This window comes from Dasypus novemcinctus, chromosome 16, assembly GCF_030445035.2.
Source record: "Dasypus novemcinctus isolate mDasNov1 chromosome 16, mDasNov1.1.hap2, whole genome shotgun sequence".
Lineage (NCBI taxonomy): Eukaryota > Metazoa > Chordata > Mammalia > Cingulata > Dasypodidae > Dasypus > Dasypus novemcinctus.
Window position 1 is genome coordinate 71,067,422 of NC_080688.1, and position 18,945 is coordinate 71,086,366.

The 18,945-nt window shown below is 41.0% G+C and overlaps 2 pseudogenes; one reads left to right on the plus strand and one right to left on the minus strand.

Moving 5' to 3' along the window:
* Positions 1-6,957: 6,957 nt before the first annotated feature.
* Positions 6,958-7,804, minus strand: LOC101435014 (adaptin ear-binding coat-associated protein 1 pseudogene; annotated as a pseudogene).
* Positions 7,805-10,969: 3,165 nt separating this feature from the next.
* LOC101435450 (protein Hook homolog 3-like) lies at positions 10,970-18,318 on the plus strand (annotated as a pseudogene).
* Positions 18,319-18,945: the final 627 nt, after the last annotated feature.

The following is an 18,945-nucleotide window of genomic DNA, read 5'->3' on the forward strand; positions in this document are numbered from 1 at the left end:
AATTTAACTTTAAAGACTCCCCTTTTATTAAGAAACAAAGAAAACTAACACAATGAGAATTATGTTATCCCGAAAGCTCCAGTATTGAGATTTCTCCACTGTTGGTGTTGACATTACCATCCTTACCAACCATTTTCCTCCTTTTAAAGAATTTCCAAGAAATTCTGGCAAATGGGTCTGGTAAGAGAGTTTTATTTAGTTACAAAAGCTCAAAAATGGCCAATGCTCCCGGAAAACTGAAGAGCAATCAATAGTAATAATACACAGTAAAACAAGGCTTTTAAAATAGATACATCTTTTGTGATTTTTCTTATTATGTCCTATTGAAAAACAGATGGAACTTGTTAAAATAACATGAGTATCTAAGATCTTTATTTGGTATCAAACTGCATAGCTTTTTTCTTGATTTCTTTGGCATGATATTGTACCTTAAGGAAAAATAGACTTGACTAATTCTTTACACCCAGATATTTTCCTTGTGGTCTATCTTTAATCACAATCATACTCTTTTATTCTTATTTACAGTCTCTCAATTGGAAGTGTCTGTACGCCTGTTTAGTTTGATTGTTTTAACAGAACTTAGAGATCATTTGAAGTAGCAATGCCAACCTTTTCAAAAACCACTTGGTATTGGGTATTTAATCAATATAATCAAGACGGAGTACATGTAAATCATACTCTTACTCTCATGAGGAAAACTTTCTGGATAATATAATATATTCAGCTGTAGTAAATTTACATGTAATGAGTTTACACTCCCATGAGTATCTAATAATAGATTTTCTTTTTCTTAAAATTTTATCTGGGATTCTTTTCTTCCTTTAACCTCACTTCAAGAGAATCCTAATCCTCCAAACCTTTCTTATTAAAATCTACCCTTTCTCTTATTTACTTTTTTTTCAATTTCAAAATATATTTAAAGGATTTAAAAATAGTGTAATAGACACTCATGTCCCAAACACCCACCTTAAGAAATGGAGCATTACAGATCTAATTGAAGTCTTCTGGTTATACTTGTTCCATACCATTTCCTTTCTCCTCTGAGCTACCTACTCATAACCCCTATCCATTTAGTCTTGTTCATTAGGCTTTTCTTGTGGTGACATTTTCTAACTCCCTTGCTTTTAATGACCTTGACAGTTTTAAGGAGTACTGGTGAGGTATTTTGTAGAATGTCCCTCCATTGGGATTTGTCTGATGCTTTTGTCATGATTACACTCAAGTTCTGGTGTTGAGGGGGGAGAAGACAGCAGAGGTAAAATGCCCTTCTCACCACCTATCAACACGACAGCACTGCTGATATTGCCCTTGTCACCTGTCTGAGGTCGTGTTTGGCAGATTCTCCACTGTAAAGTTACTCACCCTGTCCTCTCCATACTGTACATTTTGGAAGGAAGTCACTAAGTGCAGCTACACGCCCACACTTAGATTGGAGAGTTATGCTCCATCTCCTTGAGGGTGGGTTATCTACATAATCATTTAGAATTCTACTGATTGGGAGACTTCCCTCTTTTTCCCCATTTATTTATTCAATAATTTATTTAAATCACTCTGGAGTCATAAATATTTATGTTGGGGTTATAATCCCATACACAAAGATTCCAAGGGGAAAACCAACCTAAGGTGTGGGGCTCCTCTCATTTTCAGTCTGTCATGCTAGCCTCACAGGGTCATCAAAAGCATGCCTGGCTTTTCTTCATCCCCAGCTGAATCCCTGTGCTCGAAAAAAGTCAGATCTCAGCCCATCCTCAGAAATGACAAATGCCCCCAGGGAAGAAAATGGTGTATGATTATTAGCTCATTTGGAAAGGCTCTTCCCTCTTTGGAAATTTTAGATAATCTACTCTTCACTGTTTCTTTTGATTCTTGTTTGCAGTTTATCCTTTTTTATTTTCCAATTGGAGAAGTTGCTTATAGCAATTTACAATATCCAGCAGCACAAGTCATCACTGCACCTCATTAGTCTTCATTTTCTTATCTCAAATATGACCTGAAAGAATTCTTGGTAAGCTTCTAGAATTTTCACTTTGGGGTTTTTTAATATTATCTTTCTACACCATTGTGAAACATAATGATATTATGTATTAAATGAGATGAGGATAAAAGATGCTGTGTATTCCTGAACCTTAACATCAATAATAATATAAAACAAAATGATTAACTGTAACTTATCCACCTAAGTAGACTTCCTTGCTTTTAGAAGAAAAATAATTAATGTATTCATTTATAGCCTGAGTCAGATTTCCAATGATATTAATATTTAATCAAACAACCTCATGATTTGTCACAATCTGATTTATGTTTTTCTGAATTATACTACTTTAGATATCTAATATAATAGCTTCCTCTTTTCCCCCACTCTTTTCTGTCTGCAGCCATTACTGAATCCAAGAAATCATGATGCTCACAATTCATCATGTCTGTTTTCAACATCACCTGATGTAACTTGTGATGCTGATGCCAATTTAACTGATGTTCCCAGAGGCGGATTTGGCCCAGTGGTTAGGGCGTCCGTCTACCACATGGGAGGTCCGCGGTTCATACCCCAGGCCTCCTTGACCCGTGTGGAGCTGGCCCATGCGCAGTGCTGATGTGAGCAAGGAGTGCCCTGCCAAGAAGGAGTTTCCCCGCGCGTAGGGGAGCCCCACGCGCAAGGAGTGCGCCCTGTAAGGAGAGCCGCCCAGCATGAAAGAAAGTGCAGCCTGCCCAGGAATGGTGCCACACACACAGAGAACTGACACAACAAGATGACTCAACAAAAAGAATCACAGATTCCTGTGCCGCTGACATCAACAGAAGCAGACAAAGAAGACGCAGCAAGACACAGCAAATAGACACAGAGAACAGACAACCGGGGTGAGGGGGAAGGGGAGAGAAATAAAATAAATAAATAAATAAATAAATAAATAAATAAATAAATAAATAAATCTTTTTAAAAAACTGATGTTCCCACCAACCCAGGGACCCTTGGACACTCGGAACTTCGAAACAGAGGATTCCACCATTACCAGGTAATATTTCGAGCAACATTGTTTCTCTGGATTATGGTGTAATTCACATGAAACACTCTTGAGGCACTATTTGAGGAAAACATCCAATATTCTTTTGAGAATTGACAATACCCTTTGAATACCTCCTCACTGAGAGGGACTCAGGAGAGGGTGGGGGGGGGGAAGGTGAGGGAGAAGGAGAGAAGATTCTGAGGCTTTACTTTTAAAGAGCTAATGGTCTTGTTGAACATACAAAAACATATACATAGTCTAGAGAATGTATATGAGACCAAAAAATCAAAGCAAAATTTTGGGCTCCTATATCTTCGAGGGGTGAGTAGGTGCCAACAGAGTGAAATGCTTGGCTGTGAATGACATTGTAAGCCTTCCTGAGATGGAAGAAAAAAATCATGTGTTCGTGCCCTACTCCTTCCTGTCTCTGAACCTAACTGCGGGTCTGTCTTTAGCAATCCAGATTCCGACCTCCTGCATTTTCAACTTTCACTTAGAAATCACTTTCAACTCTTCCCTCTGCCCCACTTTGGTGCCTAGAAGCAGACCCCCATGCTCTGGATCCTGTTTCTTCTAATATTTCTTTCTACCTTACAGGCTGAATCTGGTTTTTCCCTTGTAGAACACTTGATTTTGACTAATTTCTAATGTGCTGGGCAGTTTGGTTCCAGGCTTCTGGCTACTGCTTCTACTGAAACTACAACAAAAAAAGCAGTCACCACTACCCCAGTGTTAACTACCACTGATAGTACTTCACCAGTCTACAACCACAGTAGTAGCCTCTGCTTCAGCTCAACCCCCTATTACAACCACTTCTAGAATGTCAACTGATCCCTCCACTCTGTTAGCCACCACTTATGCAACAGGACCTACACCCATAATTGCAACCGCTGTTTCACCTGAGCCAACTACAACCACTGTCAGCACCTCAACTGAGTCTACAACCACAGTGCCAGCCACCACCTCATCTGAACTGACCACCACATCTGCCAGCACCTCAGCTGAGTCTACAACAACAATCACCACTCCTGCAACAGAATCCATAACCACAGTGACAGCCACCACCTCACCTGAACTGAGTACAACAACCATTTCTGGAACTTCAACTACATCTACAACTTTAACAGTCACCACTACTGCAACAGAGCCCATAACTGCAGCTACTAATTCACCTGAACTGACAACCAGAACTGCCAACACTTCAGCTGAGACTACAACAGTAGTCACTATTCTTGCACCAGAACCCACAACCACAGCAGCAACCACCACCCCACCTGAACCTGAACCCACAACCACTACAACTGCCAGCACCTCAGATGAGTCTACACCCACAGCTCAGCCACCACCCCACCTGAACCCACAACCACTACAACTGCCAGTGCCTCAGCTGAGTCTGCACCCACAGTGCAGCCACCACACCATCTGAACCCACAACCACAGCAATGGCCAGTACCTCAGCTAGTCTACAACAACAATGGTACGACTACTGCCACAGAATCCACAACTGCAAGCCACCACCCAACCTGAACCCATGACCACAACAACTGCAGCACCTCAGCTGAGTCTACACACACAGCGGCAGCTACCCCACCACCTGAATCCACAACCACAACAGTTGCCAGCATCTCAGCTGAGTCTTCCACTACATCTGCCTCCTCTTCTGCAACAGAACCTACAACCACAGCTGTAGGTACCACTTCAACTGAATCAGTTACCGCCACTGCCGTAAGTACTTTAGCTGAGCCTATAAGCACAATGACCACAACCATCCCTTAATCTGAACCCATGGCCATTGTTACAGCCATTATATAAAAATTATCACAATGACAACTGGCAGTGCTTTGGCTGAGCACACAACAACTATCATTCCTTTTCCTTCAACAGAGTCAGTTACCACTACACCAGCTATTTCTTCTTCTGAACTGACTACCATAGCAACCACTGCTAACACATTAATTGAACTTCCCAGTACAACACAACATTAGGCATTCATCTTTAGCTGAGTATATAACTACAGCAGCTAGTACTCCCAATTTAAGCGAACGATCAGTACAACAGCAGCTGCTAACCCTACCACAGTTAGTATTTCAACTGAACCTACCAGCACAACCCTCGAAACTGCTTTTTTATCTGAAACTACCACTGTTAGTCCAAACATTTTCTCTTCAATCGACTGTGTTACCATCTTCAATTACCATTTCAACTGAACCCACATTGTGTTACCATCTGCAATTACCATTTCAACTGAACCCACAGCCATCATTCCCAGGTTCATATTAACTGGGTCTGTAGTCACCATAGCCTCCACTGGACCTTATATTCACAAGATTAAATACCATTTCAACTCATTTTTTATCCACAATGACTTCCATTCCCATTTGAGCTGGAAATATACTTACACTAGCCATCCAACAATTTCAAATCTCAATTGCTCCAATTTTAAATGAATCTTGAGAATACAAAGAACACAACATGGAAGAAGATAGAGAAAATAGATTACCAGTAGTTAGTCATTAGTGATTCTACAGATTTTCTTGAGTGTTTTATATTGGAGTTTTAAACTGTCCTGCCATGGCTCTGCAAGAAAAGAGCTGCCTGGAATGGGAGGCAATGAAACAAAATGGGCCCAGAGTTAAGAAGAGATAAGAAGGAAATTCAGGTGAGAGAAAATAATTTGAAGGTAAGTATAAGAATACTCTTTAACCAGAGTATACTCATCCAAAAAGGTGTTAAGGGAAGAAATTATATCCTCCCTCACTTCATCCTCAAAATTGCCTGTTAACAAACCAGATAGATAGTGCCCATTCATCTGAGAGGGGGCACTCTCGTCACAGCAGTGTATAAGGAATGGAGGGGCAAAGAGAAAGGAAAATAGTTGGAAAGCAACTTGCTTTTGAAATACCCTGGGTGATGGCTATCAATCTTGGGCAAACCTTTCACAACTAAAGCTATGTGTCTCCAACTTCCCTCATAAATGATGAGAGATGTAGTAGCAGCTTGCTACTGAAGAACTAGGTGGATTGAAAAATATCTATGGAGAGAGGTCAGATACTCAGGCAGCAAGGCAATGTGGCCACCTATCAGCTCTTTAGTTGAAGTTTAGATGAAACACTTGAAACCCTTCAACTTAGGTCGAATAATGGTAAAATAAAAAGTAAAACCATGTTTCCAATGCAGCAAGTAGCAGGAGCTCCAAGAAACTAAAAACTTCTTTAGAATGTAACTTAGCACAGCCCCTTGAACTTCCTTCATCTAAGAGACACTCACTAGCTAAAGATGTTGCATTAAACCACAGACAGAAAAAAATAGGGGAGGTGCCACAAACACAACCCTTTTATAGGAAGTGACATATAAATACACAAGAGGCTGATGGAGCTGTACCCAATACTGGATGTTCACCGACTAGAATAAGCCTGAAGGAAACATAGCCGAGACTCAGGAAACAGATCTTTCTCCATACCTACTTCTATCAAAATTACGAATTTGTAAACACTGAGGTCAGTCTGTTCATTTTTAGAATCTTGGGTTAGTGGAGAAAGGAGTTTCAAAGTTTTTATCTCTCCTGAAATGGCTAAAAAAGGGCTTCACAAAGAGGTACACATGATTATGAGAAGATTCTGAAATAAGTTAGAGAATTTAAAAATGGAGAATAATTTTATAGATGTTAGAGGTCATTTCCCTCTCAAATAGACCCTGGCCTTGTGAGTTTTGCATAGTCAGCCACAATATGAAAAGACTCATTATTCTCTTCCCTTGGTAGTGAGCAAGAGAGGGCAGATACTCTCTTGGCTGGGTAGCAAGCAACAAAGGGAGGTGACAGAACCAGCTTGAATGCAGTGGGAAAAGCTATGAAAAAGTCTAGTAATTTTGGTTCTAGGGAGGGAAGGGATTTCTAACTTCCCTCACATATTGGTGCCTGCAAAGTCATTTTTATTCTTCAAGTCTGTCTTTGAAGTCCTGCCAGTGCTATTCAGAACTGGACCCAGTTGGATGGCTGTGGTGCCTGGTTTGAAACAGAGCTGGATGCAGTGCTAAAATCTTCCCACAAGTCGTTGCCTGCATAAACTGGCTCTGGTGCTGGTGTGACAGCAGCAGAAGAATCCATATCTAAAAGAATACCTGCATCATTGCCTCCATGGTTAGATTTTCGAATGGGGTAGGGTGACATGAATACTGATGGCAACTGAGGAGGATGGTGGAGGAATAGGGACTTTGCCTGCAGGTGGGGGTGAGAGTAAGTTTAGGCCCCCCAGCTCCTGAGATCTTGGGCTTAGAAGCACCTCCTTCCTTTGTTGTAATGTTTCCTGTACTCAACCTGATGGTCTGTCCTTCCTTCAAGCTCAGATCTAACTTGGGGTGTGTGTCCATTTCCCAAGATTGTTTGGAAATATCAGATTCCCACTTACTGACTTGGAATGACCTTGCAAGGAGACGTTAGAGTTGAAAGCATCACCCCAATCTGTGAGGCCAATGCCAATGAAAGCACTGTGCCCAGTGCCATCCTGGAGCTAAATCGCAAAGCAGTGGCTGGAATCTGTAACAATCTCCACAGCAATGCCGGGATAGTGTTCTACTGGTCCTGGAGCACAGAACTCCCCTGAAACTTTATCCTCAAGTGATATAGGCAATCTTCCCTTTTGAAGTCATTCAGAGGCAACCAGTCCAATCATGATGGTCTAATTTCCAGTCAGATGCCCTGTAGCCATGGTTGGAGGTGGAATACAGTGGACACCAATGCCTTGCTTCCCACACAGAACAGATTCATAGTCTAACTTGGCCGTCGTCTTGCTCCGCTCAACCATGTTTTCCTGATGTGCTATCTAGTTATTTCTAGATTTAAATTGTAAAGCTTTCATCATCCCCTCTCTCACCTCATATGTTTGACCTTATTTCTCTACATTCTCACAACAGCCCATGTGTATACCTGTTATTTCCTTGACTCAAAAGACTTCCCCTCGACGTCGGTCTTAGATGCTTTCCTCTTCTATAATGCTGTCCTTCCTCACTTCTTCCAACCCACGTGCCTCATGACATTTAAGATATGGTTCAGAACTTGTTTGCTCCAATCCATGACTAGCATCATCACTAAGGTGATTTACTTTGCTCTCCTATTACTGCTAACATCTCCACAAATGTTTACTCTTTGTCACACCACACCCAGCCTGCTTGGGACTCCCTCAGGAGCTGGATCTGCCAAATCCCCCTACCTGTAGTTTCTGCCCTAGTTCCAGACCTAACTATGTCAAGGAAAAAAAATATTATGGAAGTGCTTCAGTCCCTTAGCTTGTGAGTTTGGGCAGGGGAGCTTCATACTCTCATCACCTGCCACTCACAACCTAGATTAGGTGGGCAGGTAAGCAAATCCCAAGCTCTGCATGCTGCAACAGTGGGGCGCCCCACTGATTCCTCTGCTCTGACTCTTCCTTGCTGCATCCCTGAGCAGGGGTTTCATGACCCAAGGCTGACTCCTGGCTCCCACAGTGGTCACAGGCTTACAGCTCACCCTCATCTCCCACAGGGCCCCAGATCTAACAGTCCTGTTATGGGTCTGGAATTTACAAGCCCTCCTCTGTGAGCTAGTTTGTAGACCTGTGATACTTTGAATGTCCCTCCTGAGCTCCTGGTGAGTGCCCAGTTCATTTCCCATTAGGACTTGTAGCCTTTCTTTATTCTTTTTGAGATTTACCCCTAGTGGCTGGTTTTCTTTTGTGAACCTGAGCTCCAGGGGCTAGAACCCTGCTGATCTCTGACAGACATTGACAAGAAGCACAAGACTTGCAGAACCCTTGACTGATTCCTATGCTTGGTGCACCTGTTGGGACTTCTCAGACTGGGATGGCCTTTTGCTAATCATTTGCCTGAATCCTGGTCGAATATTACAATGTGTGCATGGAAAGGAAGCACATCATCTTCAACAGTGTTTGCTAAGCCCTTGCTTCTGCTGTTTAGAGCTTAGACTCCTGCACCTACTGCCTCGGCTGGTCTGTTTCTAGTTCTCACCACCACCTCTGCCTTGCTGCCAGTGAACCAGCCCTCTGTGGTGCATTTTGAGAAAAGTCGCTGGTGCTTTAATTTTTTTCCCCCATATTTTGTTTGATCCCTGTGACTTCTAAGTATCTTTCACTCCCCTCTTCCCCATTTTTCTTTTTTTTAAAGTATTATTGAGATATAATTCACATATAAAATTTGCCCATTCAAAGCATACGATCCCTTCCCATTATTTTTAACAAAAGCGTTCACAGTAATTATAAAATGAATTTAAGTGGTTGTTGGATGAGTGACTGGGAGGACTCAGTTTCATTCACTAACCAGTTTGGAATCAAGTGTCTTTTTTGGTTTATTTTTTTTAAGATTTAGCTTTTCCCCAAGTACATGGTGATTATAACCCTTAATTCTTAGAGGGTTTAAAAACAGTACATTATGACCAGTGAGGTGTACCAACTCTTAAAATGCACCTCTCTCCATGTTAAATATCAGTAGTTATACTGTTAAGCTGAAAGTGTGACAGATGCCAACCAGGTGTACCACCCATTTAGGAAGCTGTGGTGACATTTTGCAATAACAGATGTGACTGTTCTTTTTCAAACTTCTTGCCCATTAAAAGTAATTCAGATTTAGGTAGAAGTCAAATGAGTAATTTCTGTCTTTTAAGAGTAGGTTTTCTTGAAAAATTATCTTGAATAATTGGGGCCACATGTGTGATGCTGAAATAATAACTATTAATCAGAAGAGGAACTTGATTTATTTTGTGTCTGTCTAGAAAACAGAAACAAGGCAAATAGGGTGAAGTGACTGAGAGGAATATTTTCTCTTAACATAGAGAATTATCTCCCAATGAGAGGCAATCCAAGATTGAACCCTAAAAAACATAAGCTGTTCCTCACTGGAAGTAGCATGCAACAGCTGGAAAATAGAGTTCACCCTTCTCATTGGAGTTTGATCTGAATCATTATGGCCCTCTTTTTGTCTCAGACTTAAAAATATGCTTTTATAATAACAAAGAACATTATCATTGATAAAACCAGACTGTTATTAATGAACTTTGAAATTTACAATAAAAAATCAAATTATATTTATTATGAATTGTAATAAGACCAAAATGTAAACTCTCTAAAGGACTAGTTCTTGTCTTTTCTTCTTACTGCTGTATAAATCCTCAATACCCAGAACAATGTCAGGTCCATATTATGTTCTCAAATATTTGTGAGTGAATGAACAAAAGACAATACGCATCAATAAAAATACATTCAGCATTTTATGTAGACTAAGAATCTAGTATAATTTAGAATCAGAAGATTCACTGATAAATATCGAAACATTTTTCTGCTGCTTAAGTTCCTATTTTGAGTAGTGCTAATTACTATTGTTCCAATGTGTTCTCTAAATAATTCTTAAATTTGATGAAGGGCATTCTGTCATAGGTCTTGGTAATTGAATTGAATTGAATAACATAATCACCCTTTTATGGTAATCGCATATGAGAATGTGTAAAACTTTCCTTTTAAAAAACCTCGGGCGGTGGACTTGGCCCAGTGGTTAGGGCGTCCGTCTGCCACATGGGGGGTCCGTGGTTCAAACCCCAGGCCTCCTTGACCTGTGTGGAGCTGGCCCATGCACAGTGCTGATGCGTGCCAGGAGTGCTGTGCCACACAGGGGTGTCCCCCGCGTAGGGGAGCCCCATGCACAAGGAGTGCACCCCGTAAGGAGAGCTGCCCAGTGAGAAAGAAAGTTCAGCCTGCCCAGTAATGGCGCCACACACACGGAGAGCTGACACAAGATGACGCAACAAAAAGAAACACAGATTCCCATGCCGCTGACAACAGCAGAAGCAGACAAAGAAGAAGACGCAGCAAATAGACACAGAGGACAGACAACTGACAGACAATGGAGGGGGGGCAGAGGGAAGGGGAGAGAAATAAATAAATAAATAAATCTTAAAAAATAAAAAATAAAGAAACCTCGTGGGCATGTGGTCCCAAGTGAAAGAAGGAGGGGTGGAAGGGAAACCTTGCTGGAGCCGCTGCAAACACCAGGGCGGCGTGGGAGGAGAAGGTGGGCCAGAGGTCGGGTGAGCAGGCTGGATTGTCCAGCCTCAGCCCCAGAGCTGAGCAGCAGTGGTTTCTGGCTGGGTGGGCAAGCACTGTCAAGCCGCAGGAGGGGAAGATCAACGTGGAGTCAGTGGAGGTGTGCGAAAACCTTCTGGCTTGGGTCCAGACATTTAATGTAGGTGTGCTATGCCAGATTGTGGAAGATTTAACGAATGGGGTTGTGATGGGCCAGGTTCTTCAAAAGATAGATCCTGCACATTTTGATGAAAATTGGCTAAACAGAATAAAAATTGAAGTAGATAATTGGAGGCTAAAGATAAGCAATTCAAAGAAAATTTAAAAAGGAATCCTGGATTACAATCATGAGGTTTTAGGACAGCAAATTAATCACTCTACCCTTCCTGATGTGAACCGTATTCGGGGACATTCTGATGCTGCAGAATTTGGGAGGATGCTTCAACTCATTTTAGGCTGTACTTTGAACTATAAACAGAAGCAAGAGTATGTCCAAGGCATTATGATAGTGGAGGAATCTGTTCAACATGCTTTCATGACAGCCATTCAGGAACCCAGGAATAAAGAATCCCCGTCTCTGTTGGAAATGATGTCTATGTTAACCTTGATTGCCAGACGAAGAAAACTACAGAGGAATTAAATGAAGCTTTGTCAGCAAAAGAAGAAATTGTTCAAGGATGCTAGGAATTGAGTATGCTGGTTGCAGCATTGCAAGAAGAAAAAAGTAGTTTGTTGGCAGAGAATCGGATATTAATGGAAAGACTCAATCAATCTGATTCTAATAAAGATCCTATTAGCCCAGCAGGAAGAAGGCATCTGCAGCTCCAAACTCAGTTAGAGCAAGTCCAAGAAGAAATATTCAGACTAGAAGCAGCCAAAGATGACTATTGAATATGCCATGAAGAGTTAGAAAAGGCAATCTCTGAACTTCAGCAATAGAATGATGAGCTAATCATGTGGGCAGATGAAGCCCAGTCTCTAAAAGATGAAATAGATGTTCTTACACATTCTTTTGGTAAAGTGGCTAAACTAGGAGGCTAAGTGGAATCCTATAAAAAGAAGTTAGAAGTTCTCAGTGATTTGAGGAGAAGAACATGATGTATATGCAGAACACTGTCAGTTTAGAGGAAGACTTAAGAAAAGTCAATGCAACTTGAAGTCAACTTGAGACTTATAAGAGATAGGTAGTAGAATGCAAAATAGACAGGCCTAAGAATCAAAGAGATAAATTAGATTTTGGCTAAAAGTAAAGGTTGACAATCTTCAAAAAGAAAAGAACAGGGGGGAGAACCAGCAAGATGGCAGTGGAGTAAGGAGCTCCTAGAGTCAGCTCCTGCTATAGGGCAGCTAGTAAACACCCAGAGCTATCTGGAGCTAGCTGAGGCACCCGTTTGGGGGCTCCAGGAGGCCAGAATAGCATCCTGCAACATCCTTGAAGGAATGGATGGAGGAGACTGTCCATCTGCAGAGAAGACTTGTAAATAGAGTGCTCCATGCCACAGAGGCTGGTGCCCATCCTCCACTGGAGGCACAAGCTTCCTTGGGAGCTGTACCAGGGCTGGAATTGAAAGTTCCATTTCCCAAAAATGGGGGAGGAAGAGACGGTTGGGCACCAATTTCAGCTACTGATGAGTAAATTCAGTGGGCTAAAGTATAAGCCTGGGAACAGCTAAAGTTTGAGCCTGTCCAAGTCAGAAAGAGGCCAGGAACCACCATCTTAACTCTGCACCTGGTACGAGGGAAAGCAGGGCTGGCTGAAAATCACAGTGTTGGTAGGGACCGGCTGCTTTCCATCCAGGTCAGATAGCAGCTCTAGGCTAAGTCCTAGTGCCACCTAAGTCCCAGGGAGGAAACTGCAGGGCCCTGCAACAGCCTTTCTGGGAAATTACAAGCCAAGCTGCAGAAGCCAGTGATTGTCCCACTCTGGCCTCATGAGCTGACCCAGGAGCTATTCTGTGGCTGGAATTGGAGGAGATGGTTGGCTGCCAATTTTGGCTGCTGATTGGTAGACTTGGCTGGCTGCAATATAACCCTGGAAACAGCTGGGGTGTGAATCAGCCCTAGTCAGAAATAGGCCAGTGGTCGCCATTTTGACTCTGCCCCCAGCCTGAGGGGAGGCCAGACAGACTGAAAATCACAGTGAAAGTGGGAACTAGTTTCTTTCACCTAGATCAGCCTGCAGCCCTAGCCTCTGGCAGGGAGGAAGCTGGCATGCCCTGCACCAGCCTATCCAGGTAACTGCAGGTAACTTTGGAGGGCACAGACTGAAAATCAGAAGTCTGCCAGGGCAACTGTGGTCATATTGGACCCACACTGCATAGATTGCTGCCCACACCTGCAGCTCCATCCTCATTCCAGGCAGGAGAGAAAGGGGCATGGAGCCTTATCAGTCTCTGGGCAACTACAGTCTAGGCCTGCATGACTTGGATTATTCCACACAGCTGTGACTCTGTCCCTACCCCTGGCAAAGGAGAAAGTTGGAAGAAGCTTCATTGGTCCCTGGCACAATGAGGGCAACTTGAGCCTCCACAGCTTACAATACCAACTACATGCTTGGCTCCTAGTGCACAACCAACAAGGGAGAAAGGGCAGGAAACCCTAAGCTAAAGAGAAAACTACATGCAGAATAAATACTGTAGTAAGCCAGATGCCAAGACACCAACAAAGAATTAAAATTCACACCAAGAAACAGGAAGCTATGGCCCAGTTAAAGGAAAAAGATAAGCCTCCAGATGAGATAAAGGAGTTGAGACAACTAATCATAGGTGTTCAAACAAATCTTCTTAATAAATTCAATGAGATGGCTAAAGAGATTAAGGATATTAAGAGGACACAGGGGAACCGGACTTGGCCCAATGGATAGGATGTCCGCCTACCACATGGGAGGTCCGCGGTTCAAACCCCGGGCCTCCTTGACCCATGTGGAGCTGGCCCATGCACAGGGCTGATACACGTAGGGAGTGCTGTGCCACACAGAGGTGTCCCCCATGTAGGGAAGCGCCACTTGCAAGGAGTGCACCCCGTAAAGAGAGCTGCCCAGTGTGAAAGAAAAGTGCAGCCTGCCCAAGAATGGCGCTGCATGCACAGAGAGCTGACACAACAAGATGATGCAACAAAAAGAAACACAGATTCCTGGTGCTGCTAATAAGGATAGAGCAGTTACAGAAGAACACACAGCAAATGGACACAGAGAGCAAACAACAGGGGTGGGGGGAAGGGGAGAGAAATAAATAAAAATAAATCTTTTAAAAAAAAGAAGACTCTGGATGAGCACAAAGAATTTGAAAGCATACATAGAAAAACAGCAGATCTTATGGGAACGAAAGGTACAATAAATGAAATTTAAAAAACATTGGAATCGTATAATAGCAGATTTGAGGAGGCAGAAGAAAGGATTGGTAAGCTTGAAGAAATGGCCTCTGAAAGTGAACATACAAAGGAACAGATGAAGAAAAGAATGGAAAAAATTGAACAAGGTCTCAGGGAACTAAATGGCAGCAAAATGTGTGCAAACATGTGTCATGGGTGTCCCAGAAGGAGAAGGGAAGGGAAAAGGGGCAGAAGGAATATTTGAAGAAATGATGGTAGAAAGCTTCCCAACCCTGTTGAAGGAATGCATGTCCAAGAAGCACAACATACTCCCATCTGAAAAAATCCAAATAGACCAACTCCAAGATACATACTCATCAGAATGTCAAATGCCAATGTCAAAGAGAGAATTTTGAGAAGAGCAAGAGGAAAGCGAACATATAAGGGATACCCAATAAGATTAAGTGCTGCTTTCTCACCAGAAACCATGGAGGCAAGAAGACAGTGGTCTGATATATTTAAGATACTACAAGAGAAAAACTTCCTGGCAAGAATCTTATATTCAGCAAGACTGTCTTTCAAAAATGAGGGCAAGATTAGAATATTCACAGATAAAGAGAAACAGAGAATTTCTAAGCAAGAGATCAGCTTTTCAGGGAAAACTAAAGGATGTGCTAGAGGCTGAAAAGAAAAGACAGGAGACAGAGGCCTGGAAGATAGTCTAGAAATTAAGACTATATCAACAAAAGTATCTAAAAGTGTCAAAAGAGTGGTGAAAATAAAATATGACAGATAAAACTCAGATAGTCAGGAATAAACTTAACCAACGATGTAAAGCACTTGTATTCAGAAAACTGCAACTCAATGTTAAAAGAAATCAAAAAAGGCCTAAATAACTGGAAGAACATTTCCTGCTCATGGATTGAAAGACTAAATATCTTTAAGATGTCAACTCTACACAAATTGACATATAGATTCAATGCAATCCTGATAAAAATTCCACCAACGTTTAAAAAAAAAAAAAAAGAAAACTCAATTATCAAATTTATTTGATAGGGTAAGGGGTCCTGAATAGCCAGAAACATCAAAAAAGAAAAGCAAACTCTCATCTCCAGACTTTAAATATATTACCTAGCTATAGTAGTAAAAACAGTATAGTACTGGCCTAAAGATAGACACATAGACCAATGGAACCAAATTTATGGTTTAGAAACAGACTCTTACAGGTATGGTCAAGTGATTTTTGACTAGCCTGTCAAACCCACACAGCTTGGGCAGAACAATCCATTCAACAAATGCTGCTGAAAGAATTGGATATTCATAGCTGAAAGAAAGAAAGAGGACCCCTATCTCACATCTTACCCAAAAATTAACTCAAAATGGATGAAAAACCTAAAAATAAATGCTAGAACCATAAAACTTCTAGAAGAAATTGTAGGAAAATGTCTTCAAGACCTGGTGGTAGGTGGTGGATTCTTAAAAGAGATAAGAGGAGGACTGAGACAGATTACTGATATTTAATGTATATAGAAGTTTTAATTAGCTTTACCATAGAAGTGTGGAAATGTATAGAGTGGATGGTAACACATAATGAGTAACAGCTAGTTTATAAATGGGGATGTGACTGAAAATGATAGTCTAGGTATGTAAATGCCAATTGACAGAATGCTAGAAAATAATCTAGGAATGAATAGCACAGTAAAGCAAGAGGTGGATGAGAAATGTGGTTGATGGTACAGATGCTAGCATGTCCTTTGTGAGCTAGAGCAAAAGTACATCAGTACTGCATGGTGTTAGGAATGTGGAGAAGCATGGGAAAAATACAGCTGGAGTGGTTAGCAGTAAAAATATAATATTCTTGCATCTATGCCAAAGATGTACTGTGTTGATAATGAGGCAGTGTAGAAAATGTGAGCCAAATGTACACTATGGACATGGTAACAATCAGATGATATTATCTGTAGCAAATGTCCTACCACAGTGTGGTATGTTGATAGAGGGGCATTGTTTGGGAATTCTGCACATGTGCATAATTGTTTTATAAGTTTACAACTTCTGTTATAAAAAATATATTTAAAAAATAATAATAGAGTGGGTTGGGGGAAAAACACACCAAATGTAAGATAAAGACTATGATTAGTAGTAAGATTTTGACAATATTCTTTCATAATTTGTAAGAAACATTTCACAACAATTCCAGGTGTTGGTGGAGGGTTGATGTACGGGACCCCTGTATGATGTTAGGTATGTTTGCTTTGTAAGTTCACAATTTTCACTAATCACTTAATTGCTTATGTATGTTCATATATAAATGATATAAAGATAGTAATAATAGGATTGGTTGAGGGAAAAATAGTTTGGTTAGTAGTAATATTTTGACAATACTCTTTAGTAGTTAAAAAGGTTTAACAACAATGCAAGTTATTTGTTAGGGTGAATTATGAGAGTCCTGTATGATGTTATATGTTTGTTTTATAAGTTCATAACTTTTTTTTTTTTAAAAAAAGATTTATTTATTTATTTAATTCCCCCCCTCCCCCAGTTGTCTGTTCTCTGTGTCTATTTGCTGCGTCTTGTTTCTTTGTCCGCTTCTGTTGTCGTCTGCGGCACAGGAAGTGTGGGTGGCGCCATTCCTGGGCAGGCTGCACTTTGTTCGTGCTGGGCGGCTCTCCTTACGGGCACACTCCTTGCGCGTGGGGCTCCCCTACGCGGGGGACACCCCTATGTGGCACGGCACTCCTTGCGCGCATCAGCACTGCGCATGGGCCAGCTCCATACGGGTCAAGGAGGCCCGGGGTTTGAACCGCGGACCTCCCATGTGGTAGACGGACGCCCTAACCACTGGGCCAAGTCCGTTTCCCTCATAACTCTTATTATACACTTATTGTTCATGTATGTTTTTGAGTGATATACTTCAATAATTTAATTTAAAAAAAAAGAAAAGAACAGGTTAGGAACAGAAAGGGAGCCTTTGAAGTAAACTTTTGAAGAGCTTTATTGTGTACATGCTCAAGAAAGGCAGCTCACAACCCAAAGCCTCTGGGCAGTCAGGAGTCCTCAGATAGTCTGGCAGTAGAGATTATTATCTGAAATCAGGAAAAAACATATTCATCTTCACCATGAGAATAAAAAGTTAAAATTCTACCAAGAGGATTCAAACAGTGAAAAAAATTGCTTTACTGCAAAGCCTTCTAGATGATGCAAATCTTCACAAGAATGAATTGGAGACAGAAAATAGGCTGGTGAATCAAAGACTTCTAAAAGTCAAAGAACTGCAAAAATCTTTACAGCATAAAGGTTCAAAAGCAGAAGATGATATTTCAGTTCTTCTCAAAAGAAACTTGAAGAACATCTAGAAAAGCTGCATGAAGCCAATACTGAATTGCAGAAGAGACATTATTGAGAATCTTGAACCAAGATTTAACAACAGCTCGTTAAAGCTTGATGAATTACAAGAAGCTTTACAGATGAAAGAAGAGGAAATGAAGCAAATGGAAGAACTATATAGAAAAATACTTAGAGAAAGCCAAAAGTGTCATCTGCACATTAGATCCTAAACAGAATCAAGGAGTCGCACCAGAAATACAAGCTCTTAAAAATCAGCTCCAAGAACAGGACTGGCTGTTCCATTCATTAGAGAAAGAATATGAAAAAGCAGAGTCAGAGATGGAGGAGAAATATATTGTTAGTGCCTGGCACCTTATTGGAATGACTCTGCTAAAAAGGCAGCTGAAGATAGACTCTCTGGAACAGATTCAGGCCAGTCATTTCTGGTTAGGCAAAGACAAGCAACCAGCACAAGAAGATCTTATCCTGGCTGGGTTCAACCAGCCACAGCAAGGCAGAGAAGTCTTGCACGAGAAATGAAAAACAGCCTGCCTTCAAACCATGCTTCTGTCACATATAACAGCATTTCAGGAAATTCAGCCAACTCATTTTTTTAATCTCCATTCTATGTTAATATTTAGTCGTTTCTCACTTGAGGACTTTTCTCTTGTGTTTTTTAAGTGTTCAATTAAAAGTGCTGTATAATAATGCATTACTTTTCCTTGTATGACAGTTTCCTCTTCCCCAATGATGTAGGCTTTGTAATGAATCAAATTTTCTGCCAATAACTGATAATAAAAACCATCTACTTTTATTGATTTTATGAAAAGCATTAAAGAATTAATACAGATTCTAATGGGGATTTTGAAAACTTCTTTGCACATTTTTATAATGCTTTTTAAAAATACATTTAAATTAAATGAATAATACTGAAATATAATTATCAATAACTGCATTGTATTTTTAAACCTGTTGTTTAACTTGCTAGTTACTATATCAATTGAACAACATAAGTGAACTATAATAATTCCTTTGTCTAAAAATACCGAAAAATCAAAGAACTGGAGCTGTCCTACTGGTCTCAACCAATTAATGGACCATATGTGCTTAAATTATTACCAGACTATTGTGAGGTTTCAGCTGAGAAGTTTTTGTTGTGGGTAAAAAATAAAACAATTTTGGCATAGCATTAACAGATGACTCTGAAATAGACCACTGAATTATTTTGGCTAAAGAATGATCAA